The sequence below is a fragment of the Triturus cristatus genome, chromosome 3_1, assembly GCF_964204655.1.
Source record: "Triturus cristatus chromosome 3_1, aTriCri1.1, whole genome shotgun sequence".
Lineage (NCBI taxonomy): Eukaryota > Metazoa > Chordata > Amphibia > Caudata > Salamandridae > Triturus > Triturus cristatus.
Genome location: NC_140583.1, coordinates 634,773,151 through 634,795,849, shown reverse-complemented (window position 1 = coordinate 634,795,849; position 22,699 = coordinate 634,773,151). Strand labels below are relative to the sequence as shown.

The 22,699-nt window shown below is 47.4% G+C and overlaps 1 long non-coding RNA gene across 2 annotated transcripts in view; it reads left to right on the top strand.

The window, feature by feature from the left end:
* The window catches only part of LOC146860678 (uncharacterized), a 272,227-nt gene that overhangs the window by 234,619 nt on the left and 14,909 nt on the right, over positions 1–22,699 (top strand). For both annotated transcript variants that reach the window (XR_014979195.1, XR_014979196.1), the window contains exons 3-4: positions 10,279–10,353; positions 14,698–14,775. This is a non-coding gene — a long non-coding RNA (uncharacterized LOC146860678). The remainder of the gene's footprint in view (positions 1–10,278; positions 10,354–14,697; positions 14,776–22,699) is intronic.

Here is a 22,699-nt window from a genome sequence, read left to right as displayed (position 1 = left end):
TCCCCCACCACCATCCAGCACTTTCCCTGAGGCAAACACCTGTCGGAGGAGGAATAGTAAATTTGCCTCACCACCATCCAACACTTTCCCTGAGGCAAACACTTGTCGGTGCAGTAATAGTAAATTTGCCCCACCACCATCCAGCACTTTCCCTGAGGCAAATGCTTTTCGGTGTAACAATAGTAAATCTGCCCCACCACCATCCAGCACTTTCCCAGAGGCTAGCACCTGTTGGAGTAGGAATAGTACATTTGCCCCTACCATCATCCAGCACTTTCCCTGAGACAAACACCTGTCCGAGTAGGAATAGTAAATTTGCACCCACCACAATCAAACACTTTCCCTGAGGCAAACACTTGTCGGTGTGGTAATAGTAAATTTGCCCCTACCACCATCCAACACATTGTCTGACACAAACACTTGTCAGTATAGTAATAATAAATTTGCCCAAGCACCATCCAACACTTTCCCTGAGGCAAACACTTGTGGATGTAATAATAGTAAATTTGACCCCAACACCATTCAGCACTTTCCCAGAGGCTAGCACCTGTCGGAGTAGGAATAGTAAATTTGCCCCCACCACCATCCAACACTTTCCCTGAGGCAAACACTTGTCGGTGTAGTAATAGTAAATTTGCTCCGCCACCATCCAACACTTTCCCTGAGGCAAAAACACTTGTCGGTGTAGAAATAGTCAATTTGCCCGTACCACCATCCAGCACTTTCCCTGAGGCAAACACTTGACGGTGTAATAATACTAAATTTGCCCCCACCACCATCCAGCACTTTCCTTGAGGCTAGCACCTGTCGGTGTAGGAATTGTAAATTTGCCCCTACCACCATCCAGCACTTTCCCTGAGGCAAGCACCAGTCGGAGTAGGAATAGTAAATTTGCCCCTACCACCATCCAGCACTTTCCTTGAGGCAAACACCTGTTAGAGTAGGAATAGTAAATTTGCCCCCACCACCATCCAGCACTTTCCCTGAGGCAAACACCTGTCGGAGGAGGAATAGTAAATTTGCCTCACCACCATCCAACACTTCCCCTGAGGCAAACACTTGTTGGTGCAGTAATAGTAAATTTGCCCCGCCACCATCCAGCACTTTCCCTGAGGTAAATGCTTGTCGGTGTAACAATAGTAAATTTGCCCCACCACCATCCAGCACTTTCCCAGAGGCTAGCACCTGTTGGAGTAGGAATAGTACATTTGCCCCTACCACCATCCAGCACTTTCCCTGAGACAAACACCTGTCCGAGTAGGAATAGTAAATTTGCCCCCACCACAATCCAACACTTTCCCTGAGGCAAACACTTGTCGGTGTGGTGATAGTAAATTTGCCCCCACCACCATCCAACACTTTGTCTGACACAAACACTTGTCAGTATAGTAATAGTAAATTTGCCCAAGCACCATCCAACACTTTCCCTGAGGCAAACACTTGTGGATGTAATAATAGTAAATTTGCCCCCAACACCATCCAGCACTTTCCCAGAGGCTAGCACCTGTCGGAGTAGGAATAGTTAAATTTGCCCCCACCACCATCCAACACTTTCCCTGAGGCAAACACTTGTCGGTGTAGTAATAGTAAATTTGCTCCACCACCATCCAACACTTTCCCTGAGGCAAACACTTGTCGCTGTAATTATACTAAATTTGCCCCCACCAGCATCCAGCACTTTCCCTGAGGCTAGCACCTGTCGGTGTAGGAATAGTAAATTTGCCCCTACCCCCATCCAGCACTTTCCATGAGGCTAGCACCTGTTGGAGTAGGAATAGTATAATTGCCCCCACCATCATCCAGCACTTTCCATGAGGCAAACACCTGGCAGAGTAGGAATAGTAAAATTGCATCAAGCACTTTCCCTGAGGCAAACACCTGTCCGAGTAGGAATAGTAAATTTGCCCCACCACAATCCAACACTTTCCATGAGGCAAACACTTGTTGGTGTGGTAATAGTAAATGTGCCCCCACCACCATCCTACACTTTCCCTGACACAAACACTTGTCAGTGTAGTAATAGTAAATTTGCCCAAGCACCATCCAACACTTTCCCTGAGGCGAACACTTGTCAGTAAAATAATAGTAAATATGCCCCCAACATCATCCAGCACTTTCCCTGATGCTGTTGGAGTAGGAATAGTAAATTTGACCCCACCACCATCCAACACTTTCCTGAGGCAAACACTTGTCGGTGTAGTAATAGTAAATTTGCATCCCACCTCCATCCATCACTTTCCCTGATGCCAGCACCTGTTGGAGTAGGAATAGTAAATGTGCCCCACCACGATCCAGCACTTTCCATGAGGCAAACACCTGTCCGAGTAGGAATAGTAAATTTGCCCCACCACAATCCAACACTTTCCCTGAGGCAAACACTTGTTGGTGTGGTAATTGTAAATTTGCCCCCACCACCATCCTACACTTTCCCTGAGGCAAACACTTGTCGGTAAAATAATAGTAAATATGCCCCAACATCATCCAGCACTTTTCCTGATGCTAGCACCTGTTGGAGTAGGAATAGTAAATTTGACCCCACCACCATCCAACACTTTCCTGAGGCAAACACTTGTCGGTGTAGTAATAGTAAATTTGCACCCCACCTCCATCCATCACTTTCCCTGATGCCAGCACCTGTTGGAGTAGGAATGGTAAATTTGCCCCACCACCATCCAGCACTTTCCATGAGGCAAACACCTGTCGGAGTAGGAATAGTAAATCTGCCCCCACCAACATTTAACACTTTCCGTGAGGCAAACACTTGTCGGTGTGGTAATAGTACATTTTCCCACACCATTATCCAGCCCTTTTCATGAGGCTAGCATCTGTCGGAGTAGGAATATTAAAATTGCACCCCACCTCCATCCATCACTTTCCCTGAGGCTAGCACCTGTTGGAGTAGGAATAGTACATTTGCCCCTACCACCCTCCAGCACTTTCCCTGAGACAAACACCTGTCCGAGTAGGAATAGTAAATTTGCCCCACCACAATCCAACACTTTCCCTGAGGCAAACACTTGTCGGTGTGGTAATAGTAAATTTGCCCCCACCACCATCCAACACTTTTTCTGACACAAACACTTGTCAGTATAGTAATAGTAAATTTGCCCAAGCACCATCCAACACTTTCCCTGAGGCAAACACTTGTGGATGTAATAATAGTAAATTTGCCCCCAACACCATCCAGCACTTTCCCAGAGGCTAGCACCTGTCGGAGTAGGAATAGTAAATTTGCCCCCACCACCATCCAACACTTTCCCTGAGGCAAGCACCAGTCAGAGTAGGAATAGTAAATTTGCCCCTACCACCATCCAGCACTTTCCTTGAGGCAAACACCTGTTAGAGTAGTAATAGTAAATTTGCTCCACCACCATCCAGCACTTTCCCAGAGGCAAACACCTCTCAGAGTAGGAATAGTAAATTTGCCCCCACCACCATCCAACACTTTCCCTGAGGCAAACACTTGTCGATGTAGTAAGAGTGCATTTGCCCCCTCCACCATCCAGCACTTTCCCTGAGGTTATCACCTGTTGGAGTAGGAATAGTAAATTTTCCCCTACCACCATCCAGCACTTTCACTGAGGCTAGCACCTGTTGGCATAGGAATAGTACATTTGCCCCCACCACCTACCAACACTTTCTCTGAGGCAAGCACTTGTCGGTGTAGTAATAGTTAAAATGCCCCCACCACCATCCAGCCCGTTCCATGAGGTTAGCACCTGTCGGAGTAGGAATATTAAATTTTCCTCCACTTTCCCTGAGGCAAACACTTATCGGTGTAGTAATAGTACATTTGTGCTCACCACCATCCAGCACTTTCCCTGAGGCTAGCACCTGTTGGAGTAACAATAGTACATTTGCCCCACCATCATCCAGCACTTTCCATGAGGCAAACACCTGTCAGAGTAGGAATAGTAAAATTGCATCAAGCACTTTCCCTGAGGCAAACACCTGTCCGAGTAGGAATAGTAAATTTGCCCCACCACAATCCAACACTTTCCCTGAGGCAAACACTTGTTGGTGTGGTAATTGTAAATTTGCCCCCACCACCATCCTACACTTTCCCTGAGGCAAACACTTGTCGGTAAAATAATTGTAAATATGCCCCAACATCATCCAGCACTTTTCCTGATGCTAGCACCTGTTGGAGTAGGAATAGTAAATTTGACCCCACCACCATCCAACACTTTCCTGAGGCAAACACTTGTCGGTGTAGTAATAGTAAATTTGCACCCCACCTCCATCCATCACTTTCCCTGATGCCAGCACCTGTTGGAGTAGGAATAGTAAATTTGCCCCACCACCATCCAGCACTTTCCATGAGGCAAACACCTGTCGGAGTAGGAATAGTAAATCTGCCCCCACCACCATTTAACACTTTCCGTGAGGCAAACACTTGTCGGTGTGGTAATAGTACATTTTCCCACACCATTATCCAGCCCTTTTCATGAGGCTAGCATCTGTCGGAGTAGGAATATTAAAATTGCACCCGCTACCATCCAGCACTTTCCCTGACGCAACACCTGTCCGAGTTGGAATAGTAACTTTTCCCCACCACCATCCAACACTTTCCCTGAGACAAACACTTGTTGGAGTAGTAATAGTAAATTTGCCCCACCACCATTCAACACTTTCCCAGAGGCTAGCACCTGTCGGAGTAAGAATAGTAAATTTGACACCACCACCATCCAACACTTTCCCTGAGGTGAACACTTGTCAGTGTAGTAATAGTACATTTGCCCCCTCCACCATCTAGCACTTTCCCTGAGGCTAGCACCTGTTGGAGTAGTAATAGTAAATTTGCCTCTACCACCATCCAGCACTTTCCCTGAGGCTAGTAGCTGTTGGAGTAGGAATAGCAAATTGTCCCCCACCATCCAGCACTTTCCATGAGGCAAACACCTGTCGGAGTAGGAATAGTAAATTTGCTCCCACCACCTACCAACACTTTCCCTGAGGCAAACACTTGTCGGTGTAGTAATAGTTAATATGCCCCCACCACCATCCAGCCCGTTCCATGAGGCTAGCACCTGTCGGAGTAGGAATAGTAAAATTGCATCCAGCACTTTCCCTGAGGCAAACACCTGTCTGAGTAGGAATAATAAATTTGCCCCCACCACCATCCAACACTTTCCTTGAGGCAAGCACTTGTCGGTGTGGTAATTGTAAGTTTGCCCCCACCACCATCCAGCCCGTTCCCTGAGGCAAACACTTGTTGGTGTAATAATAGTAAATTTGCCCCACAACCATCCAGCACTTTCCCAGAGGCTAGCACCTGTCGGAGTAAGAATAGTAAATTTGACCCCACCACCATCCAACACTTTCCCTGAGGTGAACACTTGTCAGAGTAGTAATAGTACATTTGCCCCCTTCACCATCCAGCACTTTCCCTGAGGCTAGCACCTGTTGGAGTAGTAATAGTAAATTTGCCTCTACCACCATCCAGCACTTTCCCTGATGCTAGCACCTGTTGGAGTAGGAATTGCAAATTTTCCCCCACCATCCAGCACTTTCCATGAGGCAAACACCTGTCAGAGTAGGAATAATAAATTTGCCCCCACCACCATCCAACACTTTTCTTGAGGCAAGCACTTGTCGGTGTGGTAATTGTAAGTTTGCCCCCACCACCATCCAACACTTTCCCTGACACAAATACTTGTTGGTGTAGTAATAGTAAATTTGCTCCACCACCATGCAACACTTTCACTGAGGCAAACACTTGTTGGTGTAATAATAGTAAATTTGCCCCCAACACCATCCAACACTTTCCCTGAGGCTAGCACCTGTCAGAGAAGGAATAGTAAAATTTCCCCCACCACCATCCAGCACTTTCCCTGAGGCAAACACCTGTTGGAGTAGGAAGAGTAACTTGCCTCCACATTCCCTGAGCATCTTCCCTGAGGCTCACACACACAGATGTTAGAATAGTAATTTTATACCATATCACAGAACAGTGCCTGCTAATATATTTGTGAAATTAATCAAGATTTTTTTTGTTCAGATCACATTTTACAGTTTACTTACAGTTGTTTTTGTAAAGGTTTGTTTGTCCAAGGTTAATAATTGGTGTTGCTGAGGGCCCGATTCACAGAACTAACTTGAGACAAAATCCTAAACTTACTACCATTTTCGTATTCACAGAAGACACTTACTCACTTCGGTATTCACAGAAGTTAGGAACCTTACTTTAGGACTCCTAAATGCCTTCTGTGAATACCGAAAGTCTTAAAAGTAGGATTTTTCTCAGTTTAGGAGTCCTAAAAATCCTAATTTTAAGGCTTTCGGTATTCACAGAAGGCATTTAGGAGTCCTAAAGTTAGGACTCCTAACTTTACTACTACTAAATTGAGAAAAATCCTAATTTTAAGACTTTCGGTATTCACAGAAGGCATTTAGGAGTCCTAAAGTTAGGACTCCTAACTTCTGTGAATACCGGAATGAGTAAGTGCCTTCTGTGAATACCAAAATGAGTAAGTGCCTTCTGTGAATACCAAAATGGTTGTAAGTTTAGGATTTTGTCTTAAGTTAGTTCTGTGAATCGGGCCCTGTGTGTCTACTATCTGTTAATATTTAACGGAACATTTTAATAATTATTTTTTTGCTTTTGGGCTTTTTACTTTAAATACATTTTGTTCATTTATTCACTTACTTTTCAAAGGAAATATAATTTTAGGACTGCCTGCAGTAGACAAGGCACTGCTTTTCAAATGCTGTAAATAAGTTAGAAATATATTATAAGTACTTGTGAATTAGGTGTTATCTTTTGGAAGGTGTTTACACTTACTTCTGTCTGTAGATGGCAGTGTTCAACTGGAAAGTCGAAACAATTATCCTGCTACTCCTGCTGCATGTGGTCACCATGGAAGTCAGTGTACCACTGAGCACAAAATGGTGGACCGTTTCTTTTTATATCTTTTTCAGTGGTAAACAACAATTTAAATAAAAATATGGTTTGGAAACTATTTTTTTGCACAATTAACAACCTGACAGAATGTATATTTATTTTTTCTTGCATACAAATGTTCGTTTATACGTTACTTCTCGGAATGTCAGCCATTTTGAGTAGACGGTGGGTCAGGGGCTGTAATAAAAATCGTTGAAGGACTGCCGCTTTATGTGTTTAAGTCTCTGACAGTAGTGTGTATTTGATAACAACTGTTGTAAATATATGTGTTAATGTTGCTGTTTTTTAAACGTATTTTTGATTTTATTATTAATACCCAGGTATTTTAATGGTTAGGTAGTATAAAAATACCCGGGTATAAAATTTTATTCCCTTGTATTAATTCTCTCCCCCACCCAAAACCCCTATTTCCCTTGCATCCCGTCCCAGGGGATGTATCCTAAAATTTAGACTTTATTAAATGTTGGTTATAAACAGTGAAAAAATATTATGCGTTGTAATGGTATGCGTTGTAATGGTAGTTTTAATATATCTCAATGAATATGCGTTGTAATGGCTTGTGTTGTAAAAACATGCGGTGTAATGGTTTTGGCGATGTAAAAACTGCATTGTAAAAGTATGCATTGTAATTGTTTGTATTGTAACGTCATATATTCCACCTGCTATGGCTCCGCCTGACTGCTAGAGGGAAGCTCAGCTGCCCCTGCTGATGTGGACACTCTGATAGGGACACCATCCCTGCCAGCCTACTTGAAGGAATCAAAGACTTGAAACCTAAGAATTCTAGAGGAGGTTCAATGTGGATGCTGTGATGAGCAGATGCCAATGAGGAACTTTGAATATTGAAGGAGGGCCAGACTGTGTTGTCCCGCTATCGGTGAGACCCAGAGACATCCTGCCCACCTATTTCTTGAAATGTCTGCTACTTTTGCACCACAGCTGACGGTGCAACCTGAGCCTCGTGATCTTCGGAAAGAAGTTATAAGATGAAATCTGGAGGTTTTCATGGTGGACTTTTCTCCCTGCTCTTGGTGGATAACATCTGGAGATGAAGCTGGGCAGACTCAACAGAGTGAACCTAAAGGCTTCCATATCCTCACAGTACCCACTAGATGCCCCGGTCAAGTTCCCGTAATGTGGCAAAAGTGACTTGATTGCAGCCCATACGGCTACTGATGTCTCTTTTCAGGGAAGGTTGTGCACTCTCTTCCATGGTATCTCTGCTATAACTCTTCAGCGTTATCATGACTTCAAGCATATAGGGCCAGATGTATCAAGAATTGCTTTTATATTTCTTAAATAGCGAATTTTACTGATTCGCTATTTGAGAATCGCAAAATGCAATGTATGTAGGATTTCAATTTTTTTTGCGAATCCTTAACATTCCCTATCAGCGAAGTGCAATTTGCCATTCGCTATTAGGGAATGCCTTCTCATTCATTCCTATGGCCCTAGAGGCCCATAGGAATGAATGGGAAGGCATTCGCAATTTGCGATTTCAAAATAGGTAATCGCAAATTGCTAATGCAATTGCAAGGGTGCCAGGGGGATATAAGGCCCCCCTGATGCACCCCCACAAAAGGTAAGTGTGCACATGTGGCACACAAACATGCCCCAATGGCATGTTTATGCGCAACATGGCACGTAGAAAATGCAATTTTGTGTATTTTTCTAAGGATTTGCAAATTACCACCAAGTTGAAGTTGGTGGTAATTTGCGATTCCTTAATGCAAAGTCGCATTCTGAGAATGCTTCTTGCATTGCATTTAGGGAATCGCAAATTGTGATTCCCTAACTGCATTCGCAAAATAGGTCATCACAAAAATTGCGATGACCTATTTTGCGGATGCCTTTTCTGTTGATACATCCAAAAAGGCTTTTTACCGTTCGCAAATGGGTCGATTCTCAGAATCTGCCTGTTTGCGAACGATAAAACCCTTGATATTACGTGGACATTCAATACCAGTCAACGATTTGCTTTTGCTTTGGCTTTGAGAACGACAATGTAGCACACCATTACTCAATGAGGGAGGAGGGAGCACAGGCCTTGGAAATCCCACGAGAGTGGCCTGTCCTGGTTAGTACTTGAGCACTACCTTGTAGGCATATGGACCTCGGTCAAAGGAGGTGGGCTATGGAGAGGCCCCGATCACACTGTAAGTAAAAATCAGTCTTACGCCACAAGATTGAGATTTAAGATTATAGGGAATTGCATCTATAGCTTCAGAAGCACTGATGGAGGGAAGCATTGATGTGTACCAAATGGCTTTTCACTGTTTCTGTCACTTATAGTTAATTTGCCAATTGTTATGAAGTACATTTCTATTCCAGTTCCTTGCATGAATAGTGGTAGGCCAGCAGAGCTTGCCTGGGGGGTTTTATCCAGATTTTTCAATAAACCCTTGACTGTGGTCAAATGTACCTCATAAGAAAAGCAGACCACAATACCGGTATTTGGAAACCTTTTTTAAAGTAGTCCATGTTATTTAAAGGAATGGGTGCTGCCTAAAAACCCAGTTTAGGAACACATCATAAGAATAGGCTCCCCCGGAGTCACCTGACACATTTCCTAAAGTGAAAGCTATCCAATGGGGAAGTTAATCAGCAGCTTACCCATTAGGAGATCTCTTATCACCTCCTTTGAGGAGTTGACTCAGTTGCTAAGGGGTGTGGCTGCATGAACCCAGGAGATATCTGCTTTCTCCTGTGATTGCCACCAACGCCTGGCACTATATGTTAAAGATTTGTACAATCTTGCTTCCTTCACCATTAAAAAGGGTATCTGTGTACCCCTACCTCGGCCCTGGCTCTGCTCTTTGATTTACACTGCAAGCATGTACTTGGTACAAAATCAACCGTGGAACTTTGACCTCAAACTTCCTTCACTGTAACTATCCGTGGAAGACTCAAAAGTCCTAGTGGTAAAACAAAAGTACCAGTGGTGCCCATTCCATTTACAGTGCATTACAATAATGTCGGATGTTAAGAAGAGGTATGCTATTTTAAAACATACCCAAGCAGTCCATGAACCAGCATAACTTGCAACATGAAATATAAGCCTATCAATGATTCAGCGTGGATGTTTTTCAAACGAAGGATGTCTAAATAATCAGGTCATGCAGAGCCTTTCACAAAGGCATCGTACAGTTACCTGTAAATAATAGAATGCTTTGCACTCATGTTGGGAGTGGGCAGTATCTTGTTAAAAAGAATGACAGTGCAAATATACTTTAAATGATTTCTCTGGCTGGCAGAATCAAGGTTCTGATAATGCGCTGCTGGGTTCATTCTGACCCTTGTGTAAATAAATATTGGCAGAGGATTCGGTATTCTGAGCTGTGTAATAATTATCACCCTCTGTTTTCTCTGAGCAGATTTCGGCACCTAAAACCTGCTGAAATGCATCAATGGAGGTGAAGGCACAAAAAAGAGAGAATCAGCAGCATGTGGTGAGTTAAATACTAGTTCTTCATCTTATGCCTCATTTCCAAGTTCACTATTTATAATACAAGGTATTTACCCTTGGATAATAGCATTTATTTAGCGTGAACCTCCTACATGGGCAGTGACCGCTTTGTGGTTAACCATAGGAATTAATTAAAGCTGTTAAGAATAATGTAGGAAAGTATAAACACGACACATGGGCGTTAAAGAGTCTTATAGTCTTAGGGGCTTATGCTTAGTGTGCTGGGCTGGACTCCATTTCCCCACGTCAGTCCTGGTGGACTACAGTCAACATTATTTAGAGTCCACCGCAAAGCAAGCGGAGATCTTTTTGCCTTCAGAGGAGCAAATTTTAATTCAAACAAGGGAACCCGCAAGGTAGAAAAGGACCTTGGGTATCAATTTGTTACAAAACCAAAGGTCCTTAAAGAACACAATAAAGTTAAATAGTTAAATATAGACTAGAATCAGTGCTATATTAAGGATGCCCAGCCGGACAGCAAATTTAATGAATCAAAACAATTTCTGAACAAATAAGAGCACACAAATAGAGTGGGACACAGTCGTGCGTCCTACAAAAACACAAAACAATTACAAATGGACAAAAACATTTCAGGCAAAACAAAAGTAGCTTATAGCTAATAAGGATAATAAGGGCAAGCTTTCAAATAAACAGCTACTGCACTTGTTTTAACACATTGGATTAACGTGCATACTGTTTAAAAAAGTCTACGACGTTTCGATCCCTTTTATAATACTGGGATCATCATCAGGACGGGTATTATACAAGCCTGAAATAATACACTGCCTGTGGAACAAGGGAAAAATGGGAAGGACGGCAGAAAACGAAAGGCTATGAGTGAGATAGGATGGGAGAGGAGTTGGCCTAACGGCTAGGGCGCTCGACCTCAGACCTGGGGAACTGGGCTCGAGTCTCAGTAATGACACTGAACATCCTGTGATTCTGGGCAAATCGCTTAATCTCCCCGTGCCAAACAAAAAAACAAAAAAAATGAATGTGTGTCCTCATGTAACGTAACTGGTGCTATGTAAAGCGCTCTGATACCCGATTGAATTCGGATCAAGTTTGCGCTATATAAAACTCTGCAAAAAAAAAATATATATATATTAGAGGAGACGTTTAAAGAGGGACTAAAGATGACCTCCTGGTGGAAACTGGTTTGCATGCAAATTGGAGATTGCCATTATCAGAGCAGTGCCGAAAAGTTAATTGGCTCAATTGGCTAGAAAGGTGCCTAGAAGTGGTCAATACCGTTGTTTGGAAAGTGTGAAGGTGCAACAAGGCGCACTGTGTTCAGGAAGTCTAATGGGAATAAGGGCCGGTAGTATTAGATAGAAAGCCAGTGTGGCTGATGGCGAGACATGCTGCGAGTGCAACATGCAATACCTCAAGGCAGCGGGTGGGATTTAGATGCCGATTCGCATGCTATGTGACAGACTGTTTCAAAAAACATTTTTGCTTGCTATACCAATACATTTAGTCCAAAATTTCTTTACAGTGATAACTTTTAATCACATTTAAAACAAAGTATAATCCCGTGAATAGTTCTTGATACTCTGATACAGTTACAGCCAACACGTGTTTCACGGCTCATCAACTGCTTCTTCAAGGCTGTGAAAAGTGACCATACAAAGCCCAATAAATATTACCTATTAAATACAGCATTAACATTTTTATAAACATATCAACTAGCTACATATTAATTAACCCGTACACCTTCACTCTTTTTGCCTTTGCTTTTATTGAAAAAAAATTCTTTTAAAAGCCTGTTTCAAAAATCATTTTTGCTTGTTATACCAATAAATTTAGTCCAAAATGTCTTTACAGTGATAACTTTTTAATCACATTTAAAACAAAGAATAATCCCATGAATAGATCTTGATTCTCTGATACAGTCACAGCCAACACGTGTTTCAAGGCTCACCCACTGCTTCTCCAAGGCTGTAAAAAGTGACCATACAAAGACCAATAAATTATACCTATTATATACAGCATTAAAATGTTTATACACATACCACATAACAGACAAAAAGATCATTGTGTTGCTAGATACTATAAACGCATGCTCAGAGTTCTTTTAAACCTAAAAAAAGGAATACTTTAAATCTAAATCTAAGTTAAACCTCAAGACATTGTTCTCTATTGTATAGCAAAATTCTTTTCAAACTCTTATCAGCGTGATGTTTTCTCTCATGTTCCCATTCAACATACATTTATAGGTTCTACTGAGCTTCACTGTATTTATTAATTGTTTAAGGTTCCTCATAATCATGGCTGTATATTGAAATCTTGCTAACTTTCTGGGGGGACTAGTACTAAGCAGACTATTAATTATTATATGCTCTCTTACCTCATGTGAGGAAAGTGAAGAGAAAAATATTTAGCGGGTTCTAAAAATAAGACACTTCCAAGTAGGTCTCATAATCAAAGCATGATAGATTGTGTAAATGTGTCTTTTATCTTTGATGAATTGCTGTCATAGTACTTCCGTACTAAGATGATCTACAAAACATGAACATTAGGGGCTATTTCTACTAGATTGAATCTAAGAGTAAGCAGAATTTCCTACAACAAACATGTCCTGCTATGTCAAATTGTGATCTGAGGAAGGCCTGAGAGTGGAACCCCAGACCACAACAGCGAGTAGCACAGACTCAAACTTGCACATTTCTTCCTGTCCTTCTTCGTTTACTTTTACATTTCTCACTAAAGAATTCTATTTAATTCCATACCCTTAACTCATTTTCTTTACCTCTCATATTTCTGGTCACCCAGCCTTCTCCCACACCACCATCTTCCCAATTGTTGATTGTCCTTTAAATGGGTATTATTTTTCTGGTTTATTTATTGTCTTTCGCTGCACGTCTTTCAGTGTTTCTGTCTCTTCCTCTTAACATCTCCTCCTCCATTGCGTCCAGCCCCTTCCTTTTTCTGACATATTTCTTCCTCCTCCCTCTTTACTTCTTCCCCTTCTTCATTCTCCCCAGTCTGTGCACCTTCCTCTCTGTGCCGTCTCTTTCTTTCCCCACCCCACTTATATCTGCCCACACCACAGTCTTATGGAAATATGCAAGCTCAGTTATATGGGACAAACTCATGTGCTGTGACATATATCTGAAAATCTACGGAGCATATTCACAAACTGAACTTTGCAGTGCCTAAAGTAGTACTACAGTGGTACTACGCATGTACTAAAAAATGCCGTTCACAAACCTACACTGAGACCTCACGTATGCCTTGCCTATCTTTTCTGTGCAGAAGTCTCCAATATATGTGCAGAGATCCCCACACACATATGTGTACGTTTTTGTAATTAATGTGGGAGAGCAGAGGGGAGTGGCTGGAAAATGTAGAATACATTCTACTAAGGCGCCGATTCCGATGTCGGACGGACTCAGGTTCGTCCGTCATCGGTCAGGAGCTGTAACCGACCGACCTGCGGTCGTATGTTACGGCCCTGCTAGTACGATGCGAACAAACAGGGTACAACACAATGGAAGCATGCATTCCGAGCGGAATGCATGCCTGCATCGTGGAAAGCAAGGGTGCAGTTCATCCCTGCACCCTGTGGGCGGCACCCCAAGGTGCCTGCCACCAGGTGCAGGGATCCACAGAGGGGCACCATAGGTGCCCCCAGGCTGCCAAACGGCAGCCTCGCACCCATGGGGGCCCTACTGCGGCCCCCAAAGACAGTTTCCGACTGCCTTTACGTGCCGGAAAAGACGGCACGAAAAGGCAGTGGAAAACTGCCATCGTACTCCCTCGGTCGCAAAGAGGCGGCCGGGGGAGTACTGAGGGATTTCCGGACGGCAGACGGGCTCTCCAAGCCTGTCGTCCGCAATCCAGAAATCCGTGTCGGATTCCTTTCCGACTGAGCCCATCGGAATGGCTCGGTCGGAAATGAATCCGGCCGACACGATCCGATTCGGTCGGAAGGGCTCCGACCGATGGTCGGAGCCCTTCCGACCAAAATCGGAATCGGCCCCTAAATAGGATGGGTTTAGGGAAATTATGGAGGGGTTTAGGAAGAGACTTGCTAATACAAATATACACCCACAAAATAGCCAGGCCATTTCTATTTAGAAACTACACTTCTAAACAGGTGACAAAAAAAGATCAAATGTGCTCCAACCAAACCTTGGAGTACGTTAAGCACCACACATAGACAATCACTGGTACTGGTACTGTGACACACTCCAGTAGAAAACAATGGAGACACCAAATAAAAAATTCAAAATGAGGAAAATAATGGGAAACTTTATTTTAAACCGTTCAATGTGTTTGGTAATTGTTCCTTTTTTTTTTTTATTTTTTTTTTATTTTACAGTACAAGTTACAACACTTGCATCCCTCGTAATGCCAGTGGGAGAAAGTTATGACTCTGGACTCCAGCACCCTTCTAAAGGTGAAATGCATTGCAATACCGATCAATCAAATACAGGCTGCCAACATAATTCACATCTACCAAACAGTCTGTTAGTGAATGTATTTGTGGCGTTGCCCTTCATTTTAAGGAACAAGTATTAAGGTGTTGAAAAAAGAGTCTAATGGCAAAGAATCAACATGTTTGGCATGTCCAGGTAAGCTATTATTGTCAGATACTGCTCTCTCCTGAAGCGATCTTCGAAATGGTTTCAAACTGGGAGAACAAACTTGAGTCACCTTTAGCCTGCTACCAGACTAGCCCTGTCCATATCAAAATAAGGATTGCACCCCATATCATGACCAATGGATTTTTTTAGAGTGTCTTATTATTTTTTTTTTCTTCTGGCTAGACACCCTTTCTTGAGTTACATGTGCTAATAAATCAATTAAAAGGGAATATATATGGGGGTGTGGCTAAGCCAGCAAACATGGCAGACGTGTTCGGGTAGAGCTCCGCCGGGAGCGCCCCGTTTATGGTCGCGATTATTCAATTCAGCTGACCTGAAGTAACCTCTGACAGCCGGAGATATCCCTATCCGAAACCGAGGGCCCCGCACCGAACTACGCCAGGACCTGCGCCACGCCGAGTGAGCTCTCACGGACATCGGGGCCGCTGGCCACGCGAGCCCGAGGCCGGGCCCCACCTGTAACGACTGCGGTCTAGTTGTTGTAGCCCCACTGAACACACACCCCTACATCCACAGGCCAGGCGTGGCCTGCGGGGAACCAATAAAGGGAGGCGGCCCGCTCGGGGGCAGGACTTCCGACTAAAGCACTGCGTGAAGGTGGTTTCTCTTTCCCCCGTCCCATGTGCCCTGGATCCCTAGGCCGCATTAGCCCTAGTGCCCCCAGCGATACGGTGATCGGAACACTGGCGACGAGGGTGGGATCTGGTCTCATGCCCATCCACCCGACCACGGCAGACTGAGGAGCTCGGGGTGGTATTGGTGATCACCACGATGTCGAACACCGGCGAGAAGCGACCGAGGCCGAAGACCACACGACCTGACCCCGGTGAGCAGCGGAGGGACCAGAGGCTGCAGGCGAGGCGGGGGGAAGAAGTAACGAAGCGGGAGAGAGCGGAGCCACCGCGGGAAGCAAGGCCCACACGCAAAGGAGCCCTGCGCGCATGCGCAGTAACAGACGGCCTACCCGTACACGCGCGAGCAGCGCGAGCAGGAAGACCAGCCATCACGAGGCAGGGGAAGGCGCGAAAAGAGGAAGAAGTAGCGCGCGACAACGGGGAAACACCCCCAGGGCTGCAAGGAGCCAGCAAGCGCCCCAGAGGGTCCACTAACCAGCATTGGCCAACACAAACTGCTGCCACCTCCTGATTTTGCTCAATCACCCCAAACGCAAGAGACACTACAGGCAAACACGAGCCGGTGAAAAAGGGGGTCACCCACGCCCCACCCAGAAGGGGCAAAACAACCCTAACCTCTGGCCCCAGAGGAGCAGGGAGCCAAGTGGAAGGAGTACAACAACAATAACCCCAAGGGACTCAGGAGGAAGGCACCGGAGTAATTCAGGGGTAGTCAAGCCATGGCCGACGACGAACCGGCAGCACCTGCCCGCACCCCATACCAACATGCTGCATCTGGAGTTCTACCACCTTTTAGCAAGGTCGAAGATCCATCAACTGCGTCCCCCAGGTGGAAGATCTGGCTGGAGTGCCTAGAAAACTACTTTGTGGCGGCCAGAGAAACGGATGGGGCGATCAAGAGATCCTTGCTACTCCACTATGCAGGGGATGAAATCTTCAAACTATTCAAGCACTTACCCAACACTGGCAGGGTGGACGACTATGATGCGGCTGTCCGGGCCATCAATGGTTATTTTGATCCACAGTTGAACTTAGATTTCGAGGTATTCAAGCTGGGACAGGCACGGCAGCGGGAAGGAGAATCCATGGACCGTTTCTACGCCCGGGTGAGGGAACTCGCAAGTACATGCACCAACGAAGACCAACCCAAAGCTATACGAAGACAGATCATTCAAGGATGTAGGGACAAGACGCTAAGGGGTTTGATCTTGAGAAAGCCAGGCATCTCGCTTGAAGATATACTAATATTAGCCCGGTCGCATGACCTGTCAGCGTTGAGGGCCACCGTCATGGATCAAGCCCTGAACAAACATTCAAGGACAAGCGACAACATCAAGGTGGAAAAAGTGGATGCGGTGAAGACGACGCAAAATAACAGATACCACAAGGACACCAGGAAGGAAGGTTCACGGACCAAATGCGGATATTGTGGATATGAACCACATGCAGCCAAGGATTGCCCTGCACAAGGAAAAATGTGCACGAACTGTGGGATCCCGAACCATTTTGCGTCTGTCTGTCGACGGCGAAACCACACAAAAGGGCAGAAGAAGTTCCAGTCGTTGCCTAAAGCAGTGCGGCAACTATCTCTAGACGACCCGACGCCCTCGGAAGGGGCCGAGGCCGCCCAAGGAAGATACTTACCAACCAAGGACGAGTACTCCGACTCCGAGGACGAAGAAGTACACATCATCTCCTTCGCGCAGGAACTGAAGCGTAAGAGGCGGCCACAACCTACGTGCACCATCCAACTGGGAGGAAATGAGTTAAAAGCCATAATTGACACCGGGGCCACAGTGAACGTAATGGGACTACAGCAATTCAATCGACTACGACCCAGGCCACAGATAGTACCATCTAGGACAAGGATTTTTGCGTATGGGGCCCACACCCCCCTCCCACTGAAAGGAAAGATGATTGTGCCTATCAAAGCTGATGAAGTTGAGGTAATAGCAACAGTCCACATCATCGACAGGGAGGCAGAAACACTACTGAGTCGTCGCACGGCAGAGGATCTGAAGCTAATAGCTTTTGCACATCGGGTCCGAACACACCAAGTGGATGAACTATTGGCTCAGTTCCCGGAACTCTTCAAGGGCCTGGGGTGTATCAAATGTGACCCGATACGATTGCGCATTGACAAGGCGATCAAGCCAACTGCGTTGAGGCATCGCAGGATCCCATTCCATTTGAGGCCTCTGGTGGAAAAAGAACTGGAGAACCTGGAAAGCCTGGGGGTCATCGAAAAAGTCTTGGGGCCCACTCCTTGGGTATCCCCCATGGTGATTGTAGAAAAACCGCGCCAACCGGGAGCCATTAGGTTGTGTATCGACATGGGGTTGCCAAATCAAGCCATCAAGAGGGAACGTCACCTGACCCTAACGATGGACGACATCATTGCCGATGTAAACGGATCACGGTGGTTTTCAAAGATTGACCTGAACGCCGGCTATCACCAGCTGCCCCTGGCCGAGGACAGCAGATTCATAACCACGTTTAGCACCCACCTAGGGCTCCGGAGGTACAAAAGACTTAACTTTGGGATCTCCTCGGCGGCCGAGGTGTTTCAAAATACCATCAGGGAGCTGTTGTCCGGGTTGCCGGGAGTCATCAATGTCAGCGATGACATCCTCATTCACTCGGCAACGGCGGCCGAACATCACAAACAACTGCGAGACACCCTCGGGAGACTGAGTGCTCATGGTGCGACGTTACACAAAGACAAGTGCCAATCCTTTCAGCCAAAGATCGAGTTCTTCGAATATGTATTCAGTCAGGAAGGGATTCAGGTGGACCCCCGAAAATCCAAAGCCATCAAGGACGCTCTTGCCCCGACGTCACCTACGGAGGTCAGGAGTTTTCTTGGCATGGCCACCTATTGTGGCCGGTTCATCCCGGGTTTGGCCACGTGGAGCGAACTGCTCCGCGCCCTGACGAGAACAGACACCCCGTGGAAGTGGGGATCGGAAGAGGAAGAAGCGTTCCAGGGGATCAAGACGGCACTGCTGGAGAAGGCCACGCTGGCCTACTTCGACCCTAAAAAGTGGACAGAAGTACTAGTCGACGCAAGCCCCGTAGGGCTGGGTGCGGTACTGACCCAAGAACAAGGGCCGGGCCAATGGACTGCATTAAGTTTGGCCAGCAAGGCCCTCACCCCAACCGAGGCGAGGTACGCCCAAATTGAACGGGAGGCGCTTGCCATTAAATGGGCGTGCAGCCATTTCCATTTATACCTACGAGGGCATCCCTTTGTAATGGTCACCGACCACCAGCCACTGGTGCCCCTGTTCAAGGGAACCTCACCCCATCCGCCCCCGCGGATAGAGAGATGGGCGGTCCAGCTGCAGCCGTACGAGATGGAAGTAGTGTATCGCCCGGGGGCCAAGAACCCAGCGGACTTTCTATCCCGTCACCCACCGGTCCCAGATCAGACGGGGACAGATGAAGAGTGCGATGAGTTCACTCAGTGGGTTGCCCTCACTGCATGCCCACAAAACATGACGCTGGATGACATTAAAGAGGGGGCGGAGACGGATTCAGTATACGTACAGACCTTGAAAGCGGTTCAAGAAGGATCGTGGACTGGATACCTACACCAAGCAAACTCATGGGCGCAAGGAGACAGAGAAGCACTCACTCAGATGTGGCGCATCCGGCACGAATTAAGTGCCACAGAAGATGGCATACTACTACGGGGCCCACGGTTAGTCCTCCCGTCGACCCTGAGACAGCGGGCGATCCAACTTGCCCACGGGGGACACCAAGGGACCACCAAAATGAAGGCCAGAATCCGAGAGAAAATGTGGTTCCCGGCGCTGGAACAGATGGTGGTGGAACATGTCCGAAGCTGTTTGGCCTGCCAACTCACTGGCGAGCCGGACCGACCCCAGCCCGTCATTACGGAGGATCCCTGCCTAGTACCCTGGGAAAGAGTGAGCGTGGACTTTGGGAGTTTCCCCGGCGGGGGACACACTCTAGTAGTGGTAGATGCATACTCCAAGTACCCCGTGGCAGAGAAAGTGACATCCACAGCTTTTGGACAGGTGGGACCCGCCCTTGAGAAAATATTCTCCATGTTTGGCTATCCCAAGGAACTCCGCAGCGATAATGGTCCACCGTTTCAGGGCGCTGAATTTGCCACTTACCTCAGCCAACGAGGGATTAGACACAGACGCATCACACCCCAATGGCCCCAAGCCAACGGAGACGTAGAACGGTTTATGCGTACACTAAACAAGACATTCTGCATAGCCATGGTGGAGCAGGCTGACCCGGAGCAGCGACTTCATGAATTCCTGAGGGAATATAGGAGCACGCCACATTGCACCACCCAAAGGAGCCCGTGGAGCCTCATGTTCCAGGGAACCAGGAGGGACCTCCTCCCCAGTAGCCCAGAATGGACACCTGTGCCCGCCGACCTGGAAGGTACCCAAGAGAGGCGTGAACAAAGCAATCAACGGGCCAGTCACCGCCGGAGGGCCGTGTCCAAGATACCCCCACCGGGAACGCAGGTGATCATAAGGAATAGACGACCTGGGGGCAAGTTTCAAACCCGGTTCGAACCCGGTCTCTGGACCGTCGAGACCACAAAAGGGACCATGATCACCGCCAGGAAGGGAGGGGAAACAGTGACGAGGAAGGCTTCCTGGTTCAGAGCAGCCCCACCGATGGATGGTGGAGGTGGCACCGAGGAAGGGTTGCTCCAAGAGGAGGTCGCGCTGGAAAACGAAGAGGAGACCACTGTAGAAAATACGACAGCCACCCGAAGAGAGACTGTGGCGTCACCCACGCCCGTGGCAGCCACTGGTAGCCCTCGGGTTTTGATTCCGAGCGGGGGACGCCGCTCGGGGAGGTATGAGTTGAGGCCGAATCCCCAGCCCAGCCAAAGACTGAGAGACTTTGCGTGCCTGCTGAGACCCAACCACCGACATCATGGGAAAACGCAAGTACCCAAAGACTGTGTAAAATGATTGTTATGCATATTAGGCTGTTATACTTGTTCTAGAATGTTGTTGCTGGAGGAAGCAAAGAAACCCCGGGGTTTTGGAAGGGATGTAACGACTGCGGTCTAGTTGTTGTAGCCACACTGAACACACACCCCTACATCCGCAGGCCAGGCGTGGCCTGCGGGGAACCAATAAAGGGAGGCGGCCCGCTTGGGGGCAGGACTTCCGACTAAAGCACTGCATGAAGGTGGTTTCTCTTTCCCCGTCCCATGTGCCCTGGATCCCTAGGCCGCATTAGCCCTAGTGCCCCCAGCGATACGGTGATCGGAACACCACCCACTGGGCCCCATCGTGTGGCACAGCTGCTCTAGGTCACTGTGGCGAGCTGTTACCAGAGACGTTTTTTCCCCAAAAAGTGTTTTGTGCGGCGCACTCAGCCTTTGAACTGCTGGGTTAAACCGCTGATGTGCCGCGGACTTTGTGAACCGTCTTTCCCTTTATGCGCCCGGAGTGCGGCTCGTCACCGCATTACATGAACTGCTCACCCTGGGCGCCGGAGCCTATGTACTGTGACCGAAAACCGGGAGGGCTGCACCGACGGCCAGGGGGTCCCCTATTTGGCTGCTGGACTCGTGCTGCAGAGAGATACCAGCGGACTGGAGCACCCCGGCCGGCTTGGCTGTGAGGTACGGGCCGGGGGCGGAAGAGGTGGCGCTGCTACGCTGTGCTGGACGGGCGTCGCTACTGGTCGCGGCACGCTTGTGTGCCCTCGGGACGCTTCTTCTCCCCACCCTCCCTCGCCTGGACCGCTTGCCTCACCTGCGCCGACCCCCCCTGGATTTGAGCATGGGGCCCAAGATGCGGTGGATCTGATGTGCGACATGGTGTGAGATCTGGAGTACCTGGAGGGGGCTATTTGCTGCAGGGCTGCCCTACCGCCTGTTTCCCTTTGGCTGCTGGGCACCGCCACCTCGGGACTTTCATTGTGCCCTCACCTGGCTTTTTGGCACCACTGACCTACAACCTCCATTGACCGGGGAGGGACCTCGCCTGCTGCTTAGTGTTGAGCTCCTCTGCAATTAACTCCGCTCAGCTTCTACTCGCGACGCCACTCGGATGCTGCAGCCATGGCAAGGGTTCCTGAATGTTGCATAGCTGGGATTGCCCGAAGGTTGCTGCGGTGACGAACTGTGTGATTCTGAAGGTGCACGGGAGGTTACCTGCGGCAGGGGCATTGGCACTCTTCTTGTTTCTCCAAGCAGTTGTGGTGGATGGTACAGGGCCCACAGGCGACAGCGGCTGTCTCTCCAGTTGCACGGATATGTAGTGCGGTCTCTGGCAATTGAGTTGGTGGACTGTACCCCTCCGCCCCCCTTGTAATGATGACTTACTGTACGCTCTGGCCTTCGACCATGGCACAGTCTCCACATGCTTGACTGGGACATGCTTTGACTCCTAGCGCTGCATCCTCCCATTGTGTCCTTGTCGCAGTTCTGAGACGCCAGTAGCCTATTTGAGAATATGGTCGCCTAGTGCAAAATGATCTAATTGCTGTTTCCTGACACGCAGAGACACCCTGTGGCAGTTGTCTTTGTGGGACGCTGGGCTGTGGCCCTGGTCGACCCGGGCGGAGTCACGTGCTTGTGCTTATAGACATATGTCATAGGGCACCCGTGCCAAGGTGGGTGCAGGAGGTGTTTTAACTTCCCCTCTGTCCTTCAGGAGCAAAACGAGCAAGATGGCGGCACAAGCCCAAACAGACCCAACCTCCAGCAAACTTGACGCAGTGCTGGCAGCAGTGGAAAAACTGGGAGAGGCCCTTAATCAAACACGCACTTCGCTGGAAGACAAAATAGATAAAGTGGCTATCGACCTTAATCACTTACCTGCAGATCACCGCAAACTGGCGGACCGCACTACGGCTGTAGAAACTGACATAGCTGACATTGCCCCGCAAGTTGCAGCCACAGACCAGCATGTTCAAGACCTACTTAACCGAGTCCAGTTCTTGGAGGGCAGGGTCGAGGATGCTGCAGGTCGGACACGATGCAACAACGTTCTTATAGTGGGCCTGCCAGAGGGACAGGAGGGGAAGGACCCCACTGCTTATACTGAAGCCTGGCTTCGCTCCCTGC